Genomic DNA, 20,783 nt, shown 5'->3' with positions numbered 1-20,783 from the left:
GAAACTGCATGATTATTTGCAAAAGTAACAAGGCATGTTTCCCTTCTCTGAAAAGACTGAAGTGGGAATGAAGCCTCCAGTATGAATGTGTGCAGCTACATTTTAAAATATTTTTCTATTAAATCTCTTCCAGTTATCTAGTTTGCTAGAATATTAATATGCAAATCTAGGCAAAGTAGACTTTTTTTATTCACTAGTAGGATTGGCTAAGCTGAAGCTGCTGGAGGAGATAATGACATTCTGCTGAAACACAGCAATGCTTCAGTAAACCCCAATGATGATAACATATTGAAATAACATAATGTGGCATTGCAGTCCACCCACGCATCATCATGCATCACACCAAAAATGTCATGATGTGCTGATAGTTAAGTTTCTTTTCTAAAATCACAAAGCTGTTCTAGCTGCAGTTCTAGCTGCAGTGCTCACAACAAACTATCCTTTTTTATTTCATGTCTTGCTGGTTTCCGCTGGACTCAGGATCTTTCTTACTTGAGATGATGATGGTGGGCTCTTCATTAGCATTCAAAAATGGAATTCAGGAAAATATTTTTAGCCTTCCCGGTTTCTACTCTTACAGAGCCCTACCTGAACAGTAGGAGTCTGTAAAATGAGGCAGAAAATCTAGTGAGAAAGAAGTCTGGCACCAGATTTCCATGCCTTCTTGCAAGAAGTAGTCTCTGCCCTTTGATTCTACTGGAACTATAACTTCTTCAGGTTTTCCAAATGCCTTTGCACTTAAAAATGTTTGAAAGCTGAGATTTGGCATAAGTTTTAGAAAAAGGTTTAGGACAGTAGTTAATTGCTGTTATGGTAGAAGTGGGATTTTATTTTCTGTCTATGCCATGATAATGAAATAGTTAAGAAAACTTTTTTTTTTGTTTGCCTCCCTGTGTCTTTGATAAATAAGACAACAAATTCATAATCACCTTCAACTTTTCCTACTACTTAGGGAGCTAAAGTAAAGATGAAAAATTTCAGGAAAAAAATGCTGGATCAAGCTAAATCCAAAGAGGACCTGCTTGTATTAAGTTTGGGATCTGAATAGAGTTTTGGTTCCTATACCCTAAATTTTGATGTTGATAACCTCAGTTACTGCTTAACTCTGCCAAAACCTACTTTCAATAGTTCCTTCAGCTCTCAACATCAAAAAAAAATTCCTATTTAAACACTCTTAAGAGACTGGGGTGGTACATTTCTTCTCTTGTAAGTCTTCCAGCTGGGAAGGGAAATTAAACTGGATTCACTATATCAGACAGAAAAAGAGTGGTTATGGCTATGATACCTACTGGCTAGGGCACTCCCTAGCCAGAGCCTTGGCTTCCTCAGCCTGCTTAAGGATTGCTTCTGCATTTTGCATTAGGCAGCTATTGCATGAAGTACCTAAACATCTCTGAGATCAGCATGTGGAGCCCAGGATGTCCCTTACCATCTGACTGCAAACTAAACAGTTCTGTACTTTCCTTTTGGTTCATCTAATGGCCCGTTCTTTCCTAAAGTTGTCTTTTCCACAAGAGTGTTCGGGAGCACCCCTAATTTCTTGTCTAGTGGCCAGAGTACTCTAAGCAGCTGTGGCTTTATGAAGGATAGGAAAAGGCTCCACTGCATTTCACAGTTGCGACCAATTGCACCTGCTAAGATACCATACACATGAATTACACGATGTGACATGGGCCATGTGACTGTGTGCTATGTATTTCCCTCTGCACTTAGATCCAAGATGTGTCTGTTCCTGCCTTCTAGTTCTGGACCTCCTCAGGGTCCTGGTTTCTGCTCCATGGGGCTGAAAATTTGGTATCATAAAGCTTGGCCCTGCAATGACAGGATTCAGAAAGTACAGTGTGAGAGTGAAGCCTAATTATATTTTAGTACCATTCAGCACTCACTCTTCTGGTGATACTGCCAGTAATAACTGCAGTGATGGGCTTTTAGTTATGGCAGCAATATTTTGTTATGGGAACTTCCATCCACTGCCCCCTGAACTGAGCCTGCAGGTGTCACATTGCAAAGGCAAGGAGCAGTTCCTCAGCAGTAAGAGCTTTGGATGGCTATTATGTACAGACAGGTTTAAAAACAGGGAAGAGTCTTGTGGACCCCACTACTGGTCAACAGGGTCACTGATTCCTGAAGCATGGCCGGCATACAAGTATAAAAATAGATGTGACGCAGCGCATGGTCTTCTTAGCGAAAGGACTTTGTGTTCGGGAACTTCCTGTACAGACATGGGCTGCATCTTCTCCTTGTATGTACTGCAGGGGAAATGGAAGATGAGAAACACCAAGGGTGGGAATTAAGATTGTGTTTTCATTTCCTCTTTCTTGTTTGTTACTTGGTCATTCTCTAGTAAAAGAAAAAAAATATAACAACAAAAAACCCAGCTGCACCTGGGTTTTTACATAAATGTTCTCTTGCACTTCAACTTGTCTGCCTCCTGGCAAACTGAACACCAGCAAAATACAGTGCACTCTCTCTTTAAGAAAGACTGCTCCCTGCCCAGCTGTTGACTTGCCTGAAGGTGAGACCTCTGCTTAAATTCATGGCTCCAGCTGTCAAAAGCAAAGAAAAGCAGCTTTTCCTTGGCGGCTCTCTGCTTTGGGTAGAATTTGACATCTTCCTCAGTCAGCAGAATTTAATCAGCATCAAGTGCCCACAGCCACTCAGCTCCACCACCGCTGGGGCTGGGGCTGGGGAACCAGACCTGCGGAGGAGAAGAGGGGGAGAGTCCGCAACACAGCAGGCAAAGACACAGGCACAATCACATGTTTCTATGGGAAATCCAAAACTTGTCACTGTTTAGAGAGAGCCTCATTACACTATTTGACTTAAGAATTGCTGTTATCACGCAGTAACCTTACCCAGCCCAGAGTCTGCTGTGCCCTCCTGAGCAGCCGAGAGCAGTAAATGGAGTGAGTTATTGACAGCTAATAATGATACTGATTTCCCAAAGAAAGCTGGTGAAATGCACTCAAGAAAGACTTGAGTGGACAAGTAAAGCCAAGAGAGCAACTCCTGATATCGTCCTGCCTTGCCTAACTTCCCCCTAGGGAAAACAGCACCTTAAATTACTGTCACATAGATGCCAACAAACTGAATGACCCAGTACATGTAGGAAAATGTTAAACCAAGTACCTAACCTATAAAGCCCAGCATTTGATGCATTCACAAACCTCAGATGGTCAGATCAGACCAGTGTGTGCAGACATAGGTACACACAGATTGCCTATGGACACGCCACAGCAGGAGGACATATGCTTTTCGCCAGAACTGCCACCTGCTTCCTGCAACCAAGCTCCCAAATCCTGCAGAGTGAAACACACTGAGAGACCAGGATAAGGTGGCAGCCAGGGAGGTGAGGGTGTGGCAGTTCCCAGTTCAGGTTTTGAGCCTGTGGTGTTGTGTCCTGGAGGGCTGCACTGTGTCGTTGCTGGAAGCCAGACTGGCTGCCCCAGACCCTAATTTCTCTCACCTGGAATACTGCATCCAGCTCTGGGGTCCTCAGCATATGAAGGACATAAATCTGTTGGAGCAAGTCCAGACAAAGGAGAAGAAGATGATCAGGGGGCTGGAACACCTCTCCTAGGAGGAAAGGCTGAGAAAGTTGGGATTGTTCAGCCTGGAGAAGAGAAAGCTCTGGGGAGACCTTACTGAGGCTTTCCAGTACATAAAGGGGGCTACAAGAGAGGTGGACAGGGACTTTTTACAAGGGCATTTAGTGACAGGACAAGAGGGATTTGCTTTAAGCTGAAATAGAGAGGGTTTAGATTAAATATGAAGAAGAAATTCTTTACTGTGAGGGTGGTAAGACACTGGAACAGGTTGCCCGGAGCAGGTGTGGATGCCCCAGCCTTGGAAGTATTCAAGGCCAGGTTGGATACAGATGAGCCCTAAACAACACAGTCCAGTGGAAAGTGTCCCTGCCCATGGCAGAGGGGTTGGAACTAGATGATGTTTAAGCTCCCTTCCAACCCAAACCATTCTATGATTCCAGGGGGCTCACTTAGTGCAAGATGACGGCTGTTACAGCAGAAGTGCGCACAGGGTGTTTTCTCAAGGAGACCTTGCATTAGTGCTTACCCATTTAGAATAACCTATTCACAGTAAAAGTTATTTGCCTGTGTATTTTCAACACACAAACTCCAGGCATTCCTATACATGTAGTTAATTTTCTAGCACCTGCAGCTGTTACCCATTTCCTGACAATATCATCATGCCCATTGAGGAGAGGAAGGACATGTTGGGCTGTTCAGTCTTTTTTTTTAATGTTTACCTCTTCCACCTGTTTGATATTAGTCTGCATAATGGCCTGGAGTTAAAGCAAAGGAGGCAACTGCTGGGAGCAAACAGGAAATGAAGCAATACCCGAGGTAGGGCAGCAGGGCTGTAAAGAAACAAGTGTGTGTGGGTATTAACTAGTGAATATCCACGTGCCTCTAAGCAGAGGAGTGATTTAGTTCTCCCCAGACAAGCTAGGTATCAGAAGGACACTAAAGCACTGAATGACTCCAGCTAGGAAAGAAGAGGGGTTAGAAGGGAGATGCGTAAGGGGGGAGGTGCTGTGAATGCAGGTGGGAGTGCAGGTAAAGGCTTGCTGCTCAGGGAGTGGGGGAGAGCTCACAGGTGCATTGCAGTCCAGCAGCTTGACAGTGATCAATGCAGAGCTCCGGCTGTGAACTGTGTACTCTCACAGCCTGTAGCCATGAATGTGGTGGGTTTTTTTCCCCTGCTCCTTTGTATTTGGGGAATGAACTTCATAAAACCTGCATTCATCGTTTCTGCTCAGCCACATGACAAACTTCTACTGAACTGTGTCCTGGAGGGGTGATGCAGCCACAATAACAAGATCTCTCCTGCTCCAGTCATTAAAAACACTGCATTTCTCATGTCACACTGCTGGGGGAGGGGACCGAGAGTAGCCGAGGAAGCAAATCCCACTGAGGATACTGTTACAATATGAAAGAGGCCATTAATCCAGTGCATTTACCTACAAAACTAATCAACAAATGTCCTACCAAAAGCCATACTTTTAATCTTATCCTAATATCGCTCACCTTTCTCAACATTTGCCTTCAAAAAAGCTGTTACTGATAATCAAAATTACAATCTTGCTTCCCTTCTTAAACCTATTTAAAACTTTGCAGTGCTAAAAGGCACAGTGCTGATCTTGTGTAGTGTCTGGAGCCTCTTCTCAAACGATATCCCCTGTATATGAGCAGCTAACTGAAGACATCTGTTGGACGCAATTGTTTGAATGCTGCACCTTTGTTCTATACATATTATTTTCTATATTACTTGGGGATAATGTGTCTAATTACATTTTTCTGACAATTATATTATTTGTGAAAGTGGTTTTCTACTGTCAGCCAAGTTCTGTGAATTTTTTTTGGAAAATTTTGTTATTGATTAATGATGTAGATGTGTATATTTAATAATTTTAATAGTTCTTCCTTGCCTTCTGTAACTAGAAGAGATGAAATGCTCAGTCATGATCAGATCCTCAGCCATCATTCATTACAATGCAGTTTCATGGCAGGAGGTGAAGTCTGTAACAAGCTGTGTCTGTAGGATTACCTGCTGTATAGCACTCTGCTTGCGGGAAATGGGCCAACTAATAATGTGGGATTACAGAATAGATGGAAATGACTGAAATGTGTTTTCTTTTGGGGTCAGAAATAATTTGCTAGAAGTTCTAGAATTTTCATTAAGTTTTGTGACAACAACTGGCACGGACTATTTTAAAAAGTACACATTCAGCAAATGTCTGCAGGAAACTTTTCTCTACCAACTCCATTTTATCTGTTTTCTAAAAAATGGTCCTATAGACTCTGACAGAGCCAAGTTGCTGTGGCTTGCTAAAATACCAGTGTTGGCTGAACCCTGGTAATTGTACAAACACGTGCTTTTAACTGGGGCAAACGCAAGATGAATGATATTAACTTTTCTCTTGGGTATAGACTAACACATTTCACCTCTCAGGAGGACGTGCGATTGCAGGTCTGGCAGGGCAGCTTGGCTAATGGGCAGTAACTGGCTGACTGAAGTTAGTCTGAAGATGTGTCTCAGCTTGATGTGAAGGTCCTTCCCAATAAGACAACAAGGGGCCTTCCCTCGTGCCTGACCTGCTGAGCACAGAGGGAAAGCATATTATTAGTGTTATTTAATTTGCATTACTGTGATACTTAAGAGCTCCGGTTTGGATTAGGACTCTGTTGTGCTAGGCACTATTTAAACACGCATAAAAGCATGACACTGTCCTCAAGAGCTGCCTGCCTTACACAAACACACGTGGGAGTTAGGTATGGTTTCATGCAGAGGTTGGGCTTTGTCTTAATGCCTTGTGCTGTGCCAAGCATGTTGTCAGCTATTGCAAACCCTCTGTATCTAACAGCCCACACCTCAGCCTGCTCCTCGCTGAATTGATACTTTGGCAAGTGCCCATGTTTGTGTAGTATGCAGTAGGTTACCCAGAAAGATACTTGAGGCTAAGCTGGGACAGACCCTGTGAGTTTGTTTTAAGAGCAGCCACAAAAAGACCCCAAGTACTGCAGTTCTGAGTCAGAAAAGCTTGAACTGGCTGAGTGTGGAAAATGAGCATCTAACACTAGGCAACTCAGGGGAAGAGACCAAGCTGATCTGGCATGGGCAATGCTATAAGACTTGTTGAGACTGCTGCATGCTTGATAATGATGAGCAGCCTGCAGGATGACTGAGCAGCCTGAAAGGTGGCAGGGCTCCTCATCCCACGGGAAGCATGTCCCCACTGAACTCTGAGACAGGCTGTTAAAAAAACCAAAACATTGCCTTTGTGGGCAGCAACTAAAGCAGGACCATTGAGAAACAGTTAGTTTACTCTGTGAGAGATGTGTATTCATTTTCCCTGTAGGCTGTTCACAGGACTTCTGGCTTTAGCAGAACAATCATAGAATGTTAAGGGTTGGAAGGGACCTTAAAGATCATCTAGTCCCAACCCCAAAGGCATAAGCAGGGACACCTCCCACTAGACCATGTTGCTAGAGGCCTTAGAAACCCTACCTTGTTCCCTAAACCTTGTTCAATAAAGGTGAGTCATAAGCAATGTCTGTCTTTCCAAGCAGTGATCCTTCCTTACCCTAGTAGCAATGGCGGGATGATTCCTGAGAAGGAACAGTGTTGTCCAAACGCTTCTTAAACTCTGTCAGGCTTGGTGCTATGACCACTTCCTGGGGAGCCTGTTCTAGTGCCTGTTCTATCCTCTGCGTGAATAACCTTTTCGTAATATCCAACACCTCCCCTGACTCAGCTTCAGGCCATTCCCTTGGGTCCTGTCTCTGGTCACTAGAGAGAAGAGATCAGTGCCTGCTCCTCTGCTTCCCCCTGTGAGGAAGTTGTAAACCGCAAATAGTCTCCCCTCAGTTTCAACCTGGGTGAACAAGACAAGTGGCTTCAACAGCTCCTCGTATGTCTTCCGCTCTAGACTCTCAACCATCTTGGCAGCCCTCCTTTGGATGTTCTCTAATAGCTTTACATATATCTTCCTTATAATGTGGTGCCCAAAACAGCACAGTACTCAAGGTGGGGCCTCAGAGCAGAGTGGGACAATCTCCTTCCTCGACCGGCTGGTGATGCTTTGCCTGATGCCCCCCAGGACACGGTTGGCCCTCCTGGCTGCCAGGGCACTGCTGACTCATATTCAATTTGCCATCGACCTTTCCACAGCAGTGCTCTCCAGTGCCTCGTCCCCAGCTCTGTACGTACATCCAGGGTTGCCCTGTCCCAGGTGCAGAATATGGCATCTGTTTTTGTTAAACTTAATTAGAAAACTTATTTAGAAAAGCTATATTGCTTTTTATAGATAGCCAGTCAGTTTGGTTGTGTTCAAGACCTACAGAGTTCCTGTCTGGACAAAGTTCATCAGTGTGGCTACAACATCACTTACATGCATGTTGTGTAAATACGTGATGTGCTGCTTGCAAATGCAGTGTCTTGTGGGTTAAAAAAGTGATGTGGGCTGATTGAGTCCAGGAAAGTATTTACATATCAAAGATGTATGAATTCTCAAAACCAGTATAAGCTTACTAAACAAGTGTCCTCAGGTGTTGTTCAAGATGGTGTGGTTTTGTTCGGAAGGAAGAATGCAATGCAGTCAAGGTGGTGTGGTCTGACTGATAAACTAGTTCTGGTCAAGATGGGGCACAAAGCCTACACCACTTAGCTAACCTCACAGCAGAAGTGAAGCAACTTGCCTTTTATTTAATGTATTGCACTCTGGCTCACTCCCTACTAAAAATACACATTTTTACTCTTGTAGACAAAATGTATAAACATTTGACCCCTGGAAATATGATATACAGCTAAAGACAGCTCTTGAAAAACCTGGAGTATGTACATGCATTATAAATTTCCCCTATCTCACAAGACCAGCATAGTAGAAAAAAAGATAATCAGTTGTCTCTCTTGGTCTCCGTCTCTACCCTGCTCCCTCATCTCCCTTGTACTCTCCCCTCCCTCCTGCTGCAGGATGTGCCAGTGCTTGTCTTGGCAAAAGCCTGTCTTGGATCTTAAAACTAAAGGAGACTACCGTATGTTGAGATTAGCTCAGCCTTTACCAGGCCTCCTCTCCTCTCATCCCAGCCTGCACCACAAGAAGAATACGTGGTGGTGAATGTGCACTGGGGAGATGCAAGAGAGGGGCACATGGCTGCCTTGCAAGCACATAGCTCATGGTCTCATAAATTAGGGAATGGGAAGTGTGTGTAAATGCATATGCCCCACTGGCAGAGCATGGCAGACACCATCAGCTTTGGGACAGTAAGAGGGCACTACCATTCACTTTGGTCTTTGTGCTTTCACTGGGGAAGTCAAATTAACAAGTGTTTTGCAGGCAGTCATAGAGACCCAGATCCTTCTCTGAACTCAGGGCAGGTAGCGTCAGCTGGCATGATTTCCACCCACCCCCTCCACTGCACTGCACACAGCTACTGGCTCGTTTGCTCTCCCTATCCAGGCAATCTTTGGCATCGCTAGAAATATTGCCTCCAAAACTTACCACTATCACTGTTTTTGACAGTGGTGATTTTGTGACATAGAAAGCTGCCCATTAGAAGTTGCACAGCAGCTCATTTACCACAGGAGTTACCAACCAACAGATTCTCCTTCAGCCACACTCAGGCTGGTCTGAATTTCAACGAGGGACCAAGATATGATAGGTTCCAGTTCTCACCCCCAGTACCTCAGTGTCTTGTCCTGATCGTTAAAGATTAAATCACCCTATGAGTAAACACCCATGCTGTTCTTAATGCATATGCATCTGCAAAGTCCATGCCAGGACTTTGGATGGAAAGGGTCTGACTGGGCCTTCCACATCACAGAACATTAGTAATTTGTGAAGTTCCATCCTCACTCTATTTTGCCCTTATTAAATATAATGGAGACTTTTCATATAAGCTTGTTCCCTTGGTCATTATTTTATACCATCTTCTTCTTCTGTTAAGGTCATGGTTTCCTTTAAATAATCAGTTTTCTCTCCCTGTTGTTTTCTCCTGTGAAATATTTAAAGGCTCCTGTCCCTGCTCATCCATTCCCGTTGTTTTGTTGCTTTTAAATCAGTTTCTTTTACAGTTTTCATGTCCCTGATCATCAGTTGTTGTGGAAATTTTTTTTGTAAATATGGTTGTGAAGGGCTGTATATGTTGCTCTAGGTGATGTTTTGATACTTATACAATGGCAGTAATGCTTTTCTAATCAGCTAAAGTATCTTGTCTAATACATCCTCTGACTGTATTTACCTCTTCCATGGCTGTGTCCCACTGGTGGCTTAGTTATCTTGTAAAGAATGAAATGGTTTTGGTCTTTATTCACCACTGTTTCTTACAAAACACTGTGTCCTTGTCTTTACAGCAGGAGCTCCTGCTGCCACAGTGTATGACCTTTCGTACTGTGGATTCTGTAATTTCCAAAGTCATCAAATTTTTTCCAGGCATTCTACTCATCCTCTCTGTTGATGTGTTATCCCATCTTCAGTAAATTTCATTAGCACACTATTATTATTAATTTTATGCCTCCATTAGCCCTGCTTAAGACAGTAATAAGAGCTCCTTAACTTTTGTCTTACACTGTTCCTGATGGGAATCTCCTCCTTAACATTATAACACAAAACCTCTGTTGCAACTCCTTTTCATCAATAGCAGAAGCTATGCCTGCACCTTTGCCCGTCTGTTTCTGCTGAATGCTTTTCTCCAGTGCAAGAAAGGCAAGAGAAAAGCAGACCTCTTACCCATGCAGCAGAGAACAGAAGCATGCTGTGATGTGATCAGCCCTGAGCAGAGCCGAGGGCGAGATCCCTAGATGTGCTTGGCAAAGCAATTGACATACTTGTGGAGAGGGAGAGAAAAGGACTTCTGCTACTTGTACATTATTCCCAAATGTGTTTTGGGAGCCATTGTGGAGGCATGTTTTACTGGGGTCCAGCAATTCAGAGTTGTGTCCTTTATTCCACACAGAGAAGAGGCTAGAAAAAACCCCAAAAACAGTCTTGAGTTTGTGTGGCAGTTCATCGCTTCAGTCTGGTCAGCTCCATGGGGGAAGTCTCAGGGCTTTGAGTGCAGCATTTCCAAACACTGAGAACAAACCCTAAGCATTTGTAAAAACCGCAGAGCATACAGTTAATACACCCAGATGTGCTGTCAGCTCCACAGTACTGCATCGGAGTGGATGGAGTGTGTAAATCTTGGAAAGGTTAAAGCTGAAAGACCAGTGATATGCATAAAGACTCATGTTCTTTCCAGGAGGAGGAGGGGGGTGAGGTGTTATCATTCTCCATTAATCACTTACATCTCCAACCTGCCTAAATCCTCTGAAAAGAACCAGCAAAGAAAACACCAGCTGCTGTAGCTCCTACTTTTTCCTATGTAACCACCAGTCTCCCTCCCTCCTCCCTGCCTTCCCCAGATTGTGTTTATTTTTACTGCTCGTGAATCAGCCAGGAACTTGCTCCCTGCAACAGGATCAGCTGAGAACAAGCTGCAGATTGAACGTTCCCTGAAATCCTTGGGTTTTTTTCGTAGCTTAGGACCAGAAGCAAAACAGTGAAGAAAAGGAGAGAAAGTGATATCTGTTTTCTTCCTCACCCAGAGATAGGACTTTCATTCTGCAGAGGACGGGACTTCCCCAACTTGCTCTTTGAATGCATGGCAACTTTCACTAGAGATTTTGATCATGCTTAGCTTATGAAAGTCCCTTAAACTATGAGCACTTTGGGTAGGAAACTATTGGTTCATACAGACATGTCTAACTCCTACAGCAACCTGGACCCCTGCACCAAGACACCAGTGTGCACCATAAGCAGCACAACAGCTCTCCCTTTGGCAATGGCTGTTCCTTCTTACAGCGCTGCGATGTAAGAACTGTCCTGCCTTAAATAGCAAAAAGACTCACCTTCCAAGCTTGCTCATGCCATGGCTACTCCAGATCTGACATTAGTGCCACAGCTTGCACCAGAAGCACTGGCAGGGAAGTCCTCATGTTAGTGAGGTCACTGCCTTGCTTATTGAAAACCGTCCTGGGTGACAGCCACGTACATGACAGGGGGTAGTGAAGAATGGCAACTGGTGACAGAGAAGTAACTGATGGGGAGGAGAGAGATGAGAGAGAGTGGAACAAAAGTGAAAAAAATGAAAAAAAAAGAGGAACTGAAACAACACCCCCAAAAAGTGTATGTGGGAAAAGAGAAAAACAAAAGGCAAAATGATTCTCGGGAGAATGAGCATCTTCTTCAGCCGGAGCAAGGTTGTTTCTTCAGTGCCTCTCTGAACCCACACTGCTGAATCAGAGCATCCATGAACACAAGGCCTGTCCCAAGGTGCATTCTCCTGCCATGCTGCAATCCTGGTCCCTAGGAGGGTCAAACTATTGATCCCCAAGGTGTGAGAATTTGGGGAATCAGTTTTGGAGCCCTGTCCTCTGCAGGGCAGGGAAAACCTTTTTTAAAGAGCTGCCAAAATACTAGCTTTCTCCATACTCACTCTTGTGTTCAAACAGTCCGAAGACCACCCCAACATTTGCCATCTGACAAATCATGTAATCCAATTTAAATCCATCATTACAATTTGTACGCCTCTGAAAGACATCAAGTGCTACCCTTGTTGCCAAGCTGAAGAGAAAAGCACTCAACTTGTGTAGAGGGATGCATCTCCCCAGGCAGCACTCTGCCACTGTACGAACCGAGAGGCTGAGCTGTCACTTTGGCACTGGCCTGGTGCAGAACTGCTAATCTCAGATTGAAGAGGCTGTTTGCTGCCAAGACTTCTCTGCCAAAAGATAACTTTATAATACTGATAATCAGGTGCCCTGTGATGATAAAATGCCTGTTGCTTGCCTCAGTATGAAGAGTTTCTTGCTGACAAGCAGTTTATTATAGGAAACCATGTTAGTTATAGAAAAAGCAGTTTTTTACTGAAAAGTAGCAACAAAACCTTATCTTAACCTAGAAGTGGAGAAAGTGCAATTAATTAATTTGTTTCTGAGTGTGACCTCTAGACATAATAGATGTTATAGCACAGCCATATAATGTAATTATAGGATAGAGCAAGCCTATACTGTAGCTTGTATTTGGGTGTGTAATGAGGAGTGAACGACTGATGTTCAGTGTGGTCAGATGACTAATACACCTTTAACAGCTAAAGTGGTCGAGCTGGAGTAACAGGCACCTGAGATGGCATTTGGTGTCTTGCTGAATAATGATGTTGTTTCCTCTGTTGATTATCTTCCTCTAAGATAATTAACTTGTCCTAACAGTACTGAGTGCAACACAACATTCAAGACACTGCTGCTCCATGGGTAGCTGGTGTCACGCTACTGCTCATCCCTGTGCTCTTTATCCTCCCTCAAGGGCACTACGGGATTTTCCCACACTGCACACAGTAGGCATGGATATATAAACATGTGACAGATGATAGATGCCTTCTGAGTAACCTGCATCAAGGATACTCTTCAGTCTTGTCTGCGTAAAAAATAAAGATGAAGGTGAGAGAACATCATATCTTGATAGCAGAATAATGTTAGGTAAACCTTTAGCATAGACGAAGCCAGTTTTATGCTAGGACTTGCGGGGGCTTTTTTGGTCTTGAACATATTCTTTTTGTGATGTTCTTCATAAAGACCTAAAGCACTCTTCTTCCTATGTAGTTCAATGGGGTTTTAGCTCTCCTGCTGTGTTCAGATGATGATAAAACAATGCTGGGTGATTATAAGGATAAAACATGATAGATGCCCTACATTACTCTGTCTCACTGACTGAGCTCTACGTAAAACTCACTGTGTGCTTGGCAGTTTAAGTCCTGGAAATTTTACTGCTTTTTACTGGCACTATACCCCAATCACAGCTTGTCTGAAAAAAACCCAAACCAAAACCAACAAGTGGGGTTCTTAGATGAGGCTTTCCTTTAAAAATAAACAAACAAAAACTTTAACAAAATAAATCCTTCAATTAGGAGGTTTCTGGCACACTGTTTTGTAAACTTAGTGCAATACTTGCCTGCTGTATCTTCAAACAATGCCACTCCTGAACTTTGAAAGCTGTAGGATTCAGTTGTCACAGGTTTTTAAGGCTACAGGCAATAACAAAGGAACTGTGTTTGTAATACCTGCATTGCTTCTGATAATTTCTTTGGCAGGACTGCATTTAAGGCTCCGTGAGTTTGATTGGCAATGTCTGGGTTACCTGCTACTGCAAGCAGGAGTGACTCACCTGGGATTTCTATAGCCTGAGTGCTAACAAAGAGCCTGTGACTTCCAATCCGCCTGGGGCTCCTGTCTGCTGCTCTGTGTACCTTTGAAGACAACATATATTCAAAAACAGAGAGGGGGGCAGAAATAAAGGGACTGGGATAACAACAAATTCAGATTACAGTTTGGGTACCTGTGTTTCCTGAGTGGCTCCAGTCGCAGTTACAATTCTTAGTTTCATCTGCTTTACAGAGGTACCCTCTGCAACCCTTAATCTCAGAAGAAGCTTTTGAAAAACAAAGCCAGTAAGTGAGGTAGGATTTGGACATGTACAGGCATTATAAGAACCAAACTCTGTCATGTTAGCAAGGGATGCTGCCTGAGTGTGTAGGCAGTAGGAGGCAAGTAGGAGAGAAAGAGCACTCTGTGAGCTGATAAGAGAGGTTTAAGGATTTGGCACTGAGCAAACCATTAGAGGGGAAGGACTCATTTCAGAACAGCAGAGTGAGAAATCATGGCCAGTGCTGTTCCTGCCCTAATGAACTGACCACTGCTGGAATTGGTTATCTCAGGATGGTGTTGAAAACCATATAATATGATGGACAAGACGTTTTAGGTGTTGTAAGAAGGCACGAGTGACTCTTGCTGACACTGATGCTCCAGAAGGTCAGCACATGTTTCTCTTTTTCTCTCGCATAGGCGGCAGGAGGAAGGATACAAACTAGCAATATTCAGCCTGCTGTTTCAGACTCACTGACATGGGTCCAGGCTGTTTGTACTACTGAGATACCTTCCAGCCCTCATTACCTCAGCCTCGAGTGCCTCGCCTCCTCTCCTCTGCTGCCATCCACCAGCCAGGGTGGGTGTGTGAGGTGGGGGCATCCGGACCAGAGTGGGGAGGCAGGCAGACAGCTCATGTAGAAAACAGTTTTGCAATGCTTAGATCCTGCAGTTTTTTCTTTCCCCCTATTGTTAAGTGGCATTGAGCACCAGCAAAACAGGAAACCGCTTCCTTCAGCCGCTGACCCAGAGAACCCAGGGCAGCTGCTGGCTGTGCAAAGTGGCCTCCCCACACCAACCTGTTCCTAGAAAGTGTCTGGACATTTGGAGGAGCGTTAGGGAAGCACATGAAGTACAAGTAAAGCTTGAATAAGCAGGTACACTTGGCAGCTCTAATGAGAAGGGAGTCATACTGAAAATATCTTCTGGTAACAGTCAAAACTGTCTCTGTTTTTCCAAAATTAGGGCTTCTAGAAGTGAGAGCAATAATGCCTAAGCCAATATCTGTCACCTCACTCATTTGGTAACTGACTTGGCTGTCTCTGTTGAGATGTGCAGATCTTGTATCACACATCCTTACCCGAGCGAGAAGAAACTATTGTTTTACAGGCACTGCAGCTTGTGCTGTGATCTTTAAATCTCAGAAGTTCAGCCAGGTCTTGCTTTGCTGGACACCCTCAGCAGAGGCAGGAAACAGTGCTGGTGAGGTGGTAGGTGACCCCTTTTTTCCTGAGACAACACCACCCCTCTGTATTAAGAGAATATATGCTGCTTGTGTTTCTGTCTTTCTGACAGGACTGCAAACAGAGGACAGCAAAGATCTTGTGGCTCTTTTTCTAATTACACATCCCCAGCTGATTTCTAATATCAAGGACAATGTTGTCCTCCCTGGTGACGTTCTGTTGACCTAGAATTCCCATTGACATATGTTTTGTTTTGGTTTGGTTTTTTTTAATATGGTGTGATATTCTTCATTCTGTCCCTTAAATACTTACACAGTTAAAAAAAAATCCTGTAACCTCACTGGTAATGTCTAGTGGAAATTCTTCATAAGTGCATTTCTGTCTTTCTGAAAGTAGGGCACATCGATGTGAAAGAAATGATGCTCAACTCAATCTCTGTCACCTCATTACTCTTGAGCTCCAGCTTAATTACGTCCCTGATGCCTTGCACAGCTCTTAACCAGACATTCTGTACCTACTTAGAAATCAGCCATACAGAATGAAGTGATGACTATATACCCTCTTCCTGCTGGAGAGATGAGATGTGAGGTTCGGTAAATATAATTTCTAGAGCACCCAGAAGGTGCATCGTATTGTACAGGCCTGATCCTGCACCACTGGAGTCCACAGATGACTTACAAAGATCCACTGAAACCACACAGAGAGCTCATATCACAAAACCACGGTGCCGTGCTCTCGGCCATGCAGTCTCTAGTTCACGTCTGTGTGTGCAGTGCAGTGTCACTTCCCAGCAGCAGTCACAGCAGGCAGCTGCCACCAGAGAGGCTGTTAGAGGAGGGCAGCAGCAAGGACAAGACAGGACAGCTCAGCTGTGTTACCTTACAGGTGCACTTCTTCAGAACATGCTGTTCTTACACTCCACTTGCTCTACTCACACATGAAAGTTACTGAGAGCAATGTACCTCCAAAACACAGTGTGGATGTTCAAACTGCATCTCTTTTTTTTTTTTTTTTACCTGTTTTCCTGCAGTATTTTGCATTGGTTTGGGAGTCTGTGAGACTGTCTTTTGCTGTCCTTCAAAACTAAACACATATGGTGACGTGTTGCTTCTTGTCCCTAGGCCCTTTCTTACGCTCTGGGTGTTAAGTGAATTGGCTCTTCAATTTCACTGTTTCCAGAAGTGTGTTGTGCACTACAACTTTATTCATGGATTCAGTACATACCTGCCATTGCAGGCTTTCTCTAGAGAACACAGATGATGCCATCACTTGTACAGATGACCAACTCCACATCTGGACTGCTTTTCTTTTGGCCTATTTCCCCCCGTTTTTTTGTGGGATGGGGGCTTGTTACAAAACCATTTTGAGCATGTGTGAGACACATAACAATATGGTAAATATACATCCCTTGTCTTCCTTGACAGGGAAGCTTTCTAAAATATGGATGGTACTTCAAAACCATGAAGCCCTTTTCCAACAAACAATCTTTTTGTCTCACTCAGATAGGCTTCAGTTTGCACTACAATAGTAATATGGTGCATTAGAGTTTTAAGAAATTTACCCATACCTATTTTCTAGTCTCCCTCACAAAATATAAGTCACTATTAACATTGCTATTACACAATGAAAGTCAGTGCCTGTTGAACTCAAGGGTTTACTTAACCTATCTTTGAAACTCATTTTGTGTAAATATAACATGATATTAAATAAAATAGGACAGATTCACTAAGATGAACAGAAATATTTGGGAAAGAGCTCAGGGTACATGAACTTGCTCCTAACACGAGATAGAACACCTCCTGTTTCTTGAGGAGAGCTCTTTGGAAGTTGCCCTTCTCATGAGGAGCTCAGCAGCTTTCTGGTAGCATATCATGGTCTCAGAAAGATCTTTCTAAAATGCCTTTAGTTCTCTGTTGGAATTTATAAGGTATTCAGAATGTCTCTCTTTTTCTTATCAGGCAAACAATACTGCTCTGTGCCTCTGTATCTATGTTCTTCAACAGGTCTCTGATCATCATCCCTTTGTATGTCCTTTGTTTCTTTTTACAAGGGCCACTTATAAAAAAGGTTAAGACTCAGTCTCAGGACTGACATTCACCTCTACAAATGTAACCCAGTAATCACTTTGTTGAAAATCCACCTAATGCTAGAAAAAAGAATAACTGTTCATGCCTCTTGTTAAAACTTTTCTTTATTTCTCTGGCACAGAGGATGTTTTGATAGCTATTCCAGGGTTAACAGCCTTTCTGCCCAACCAGCTGCTGTTAAACGTTGGCTCTGGAAGGCTTTTCCTTTGCCCATTAATCTCAGATCTGGTGAGGCCAGTAAGGCAGTGAGGTGTGCATCTCTGCTTTTACAGAGCTAATGATAGACTTGTAAGGGGGGGAGGCTGTTACTGGGGTTTTGCTCTAACGCTGACTTTTTCCTGCACATAGCTATACTTTGACGTGGTATGCTTGAACTTACAGATCAAAGAGAACTACCAGAATGATCCACTTGTGAATTGTGGGCCATTATCTGTTATTAACTCATCTTGAGCACTGTGGTGAGCAAACTGTAATTTACAGTATGTTATTACATTTCTGCTCACTGTGGTGTGCGGCAGCTCAATGTGCGTGTGTGGTAGTCCATAACGAGAAGTAATCTTTGCTGGCTAATTCAAACAGATCTTTGCCAACCTCCACTAAGGTTGATCAAGAATTTAATTTACTTCTAATAGTTTTGTTTTTCTGCTTCCTGCCCCTCCCACCACATTTAGAAGAGGAGAAGGTTTCACCCTCTCGTTTTCTCTACAGTACATGCTTGCTTCCAGGAAAACTTGGAAGCGCAGCAACAACCTCCTCCAGTTCTCTGCCAGATTTCCTTCAGGATTTAATGATTCAGGTGGCTTCATTTGCTAAATTTTTGCCAAAAAAAAAAAAAAAAAGAAACTAGTTCTCCACTGACACCATATAATAAAGTCGAGCAAACAGGAGGGCTGGTAGGAGACTTATTTTTATTGCCTAGCCCTGGTCACATGACAGATCAGGTTACAAAATACTAATACCCCTGCCAACTCTCAGGATCCACCAATTCCTCTTGCTACTGTTTTAATCCAACCTGTCTTTTCTGTTCTTTTTTTTCCTTTTTTACCCCCTTTTTTTCCCTGAGGGCAGGGAGTGAGGGGAAAGCCATTAGACTGGGGCAGGAGATAGAGTGAAAAGTGAGTATATCATGGTTGGGAGTATCCCGTTAGCTCCTTCAGTGTTTGTTCAGCACTTTTTCGCCAGCTGAATAGCTTATTCCCTTGGAGTGTTGGCAGCGTTTGGCAAAAGTAAAGCAATGTCAGCATTCCCCTGTTCCATTTATTTTTTGGAAAGGAATCGTTAAAAATGTTCCATTTTCACCTTGTTTGCAAGCTGTGATTAAGGCTTCTCCTCCAATTAAATTGTGACATTCTGGCTTGAAAAACAGCTTCAAGATCTGGAAGATAAGCTAACACACACGCATGCATGCAAAAAAAAAAAAAATAAAATCCTCCTTTCTTGTGGAAAGAAATTCAGCAGTTCAGTGGAGCCACTTCTTTTATTAGCAGTGAGACAAATACATTTTCAAAAAAATTGCTGATAAAACAACAGATTTGAAAAATGTAAACTTTATGCAACTCTCTGGAGTTCTTCACAGTGGTTTCCCCTTTGTCCCTTCTTCCAGCATAAAACAGAACCAGAGCTTTGGTGTCATGGGTTCCTGCAAGGAATCTACCTGGATAGGTAAATGCCATGCATCCTTGTACAGTCTCTGATGCAGTAGCTACACTGCTACTGACACCCCAGTTACATCAAAGTGGGCACAACTACAGCCATGATGTCCTGAAGGGACACTTTGGCAAATGAAGTAGCACCTAACAGAGAGGTGAGAGTTTCCTGTGAAAGGGAAAAAAACCCTCTGTGGTGCTCATCCCACAGGCACTGATGCTTTTTGTTATGTAAAAGATTTAGATAATAACTACATATGTTTCCCCACCTTTATGAAAGAAGAGTTGTGGCACAGGGAAGTTAGGAGACCAGTTAATGGCAACTCATGGTGAATTCAAGTCAGAATTCAGGTGAGAGTTGTAGTCCCTGTGTTTCAGCTATGAGACCACCCATCGTCTCTTTTGGCAAGCATGAGTGGAAACGTACTTCTGCCTTCCAGTGTCTGTGACCATGGTAGTTTCCAAGAGGGAGTATGTTGCAATTGTTTTAGTTTTTCCATTTCTGCTCTTCTTTCACAAGTTGCCTGTAAAAATCTGCAACGCTCTTACATTGTCTATGTTCAGAGCTCTCTTGAAAACACAACCCTACTCTGATTCCTGACAAAATAACCTCTTGCAGTGAGTTTGTTATGACTGCTCCTGCAGTGAGGCAGGGTTAGAGGAAGTACCTGTAAGCAATGACTCCAAGAATCCACCCATCTTCACTTGTTGTGGCAACTGACTGTAAGCTGGTAGGGGCAGGGACCATCACTTTCTACAATTCTGCAAGGCTTTGGTGTATCAGTACTTCCAACCACTGCACTGACGGTGTCCCCTTAGAAGGCCTGTTTTCAGAAGACTTAACATACATTCCGTAGTTTCTTATGAGATTTTTAATGCTATGAGAAACAATGGAATTTATTTTGCTGAAGTCTTTCCTCCTCAACTGCAAGTAACACAAGTGCAAAAACATCAGGAGGACAATACCATCCACAGTAAGGGAAAAGTAGCGTTGGATCTCTATTCTCCCTTCGACTCTAACATAATGGAGTTACCTTAATAACCTGATAGATTTTGGTAAACCATGGCCATGTTGTGATGACCTGCTTCTTGGGTATTTGTTTCCTTGTTCTTCAGGCAGTTTCATTTCTGTGTGTGCAATCACAGCACCCTCTACTGCCTCCCGCTTACCCTGCAAAAGGACAGAATAATTGTGAACTCTAAAAAAAGACTAGGCTCTGATTATCTAGTGTTGTTTCGTATATTAAACAACACTCCCACCATGAGAATGATAACGCAAGAAGGTATTTTAGTTCTGTCTAGAACAAGAACACAGACCAGAGCTCATAAATGAACAGGATGAATTCCTTAGGGGCTCAAGCACCTATCAACCCGAGAGCAGCTTTCCCCTTTCATCTGTATGCAAAGCACAATCTTTCACTTTTGTTAGGTCCACGGAGGAAAAACAAATCTATTTTTCTAGTGAGAAACACAAAGATCACACGCTATTTCCGTGTGCTCCGCGTCGACTAACCTGGGCCTGACAGAAAACTCCCCTTTCCCAGAACCCCCCCCTCAGGAGCTTCAAGTGTTAGGGATGCGAAGTGCCCTCTCGCCCCTGCCAGACGCAGGTTTCTTGTACAAGTGCAGGGACCAGGCTCGTTTAGTCTCAAATCCCACCCTTCAGCGCCAGCCGCGCTCAGCAGGGCGCTTGGCACAGGCCGCTTCGGCACTTCCCTAGGGGTCCCGGCCGGATTCAGGTGCCCGGGGCGGACGCCGCGACACGTGCGGCTGCCGCCGCGCCCGGCGGTGCCAGAGGCGGTGCCAGAGGCGGTGCCAGAGGCGGTGCCAGAGGCGGTGCCAGAGGCGGTGCCAGAGGCGGTGCCAGAGGCGGTGCCAGAGGCGGTGCC

The sequence above is a fragment of the Corapipo altera genome, unplaced genomic scaffold, assembly GCF_003945725.1.
Source record: "Corapipo altera isolate COAL_440 unplaced genomic scaffold, ASM394572v1 23b, whole genome shotgun sequence".
Classification (NCBI taxonomy): domain Eukaryota; kingdom Metazoa; phylum Chordata; class Aves; order Passeriformes; family Pipridae; genus Corapipo; species Corapipo altera.
Note: the sequence above shows the minus strand (reverse complement) of the source record.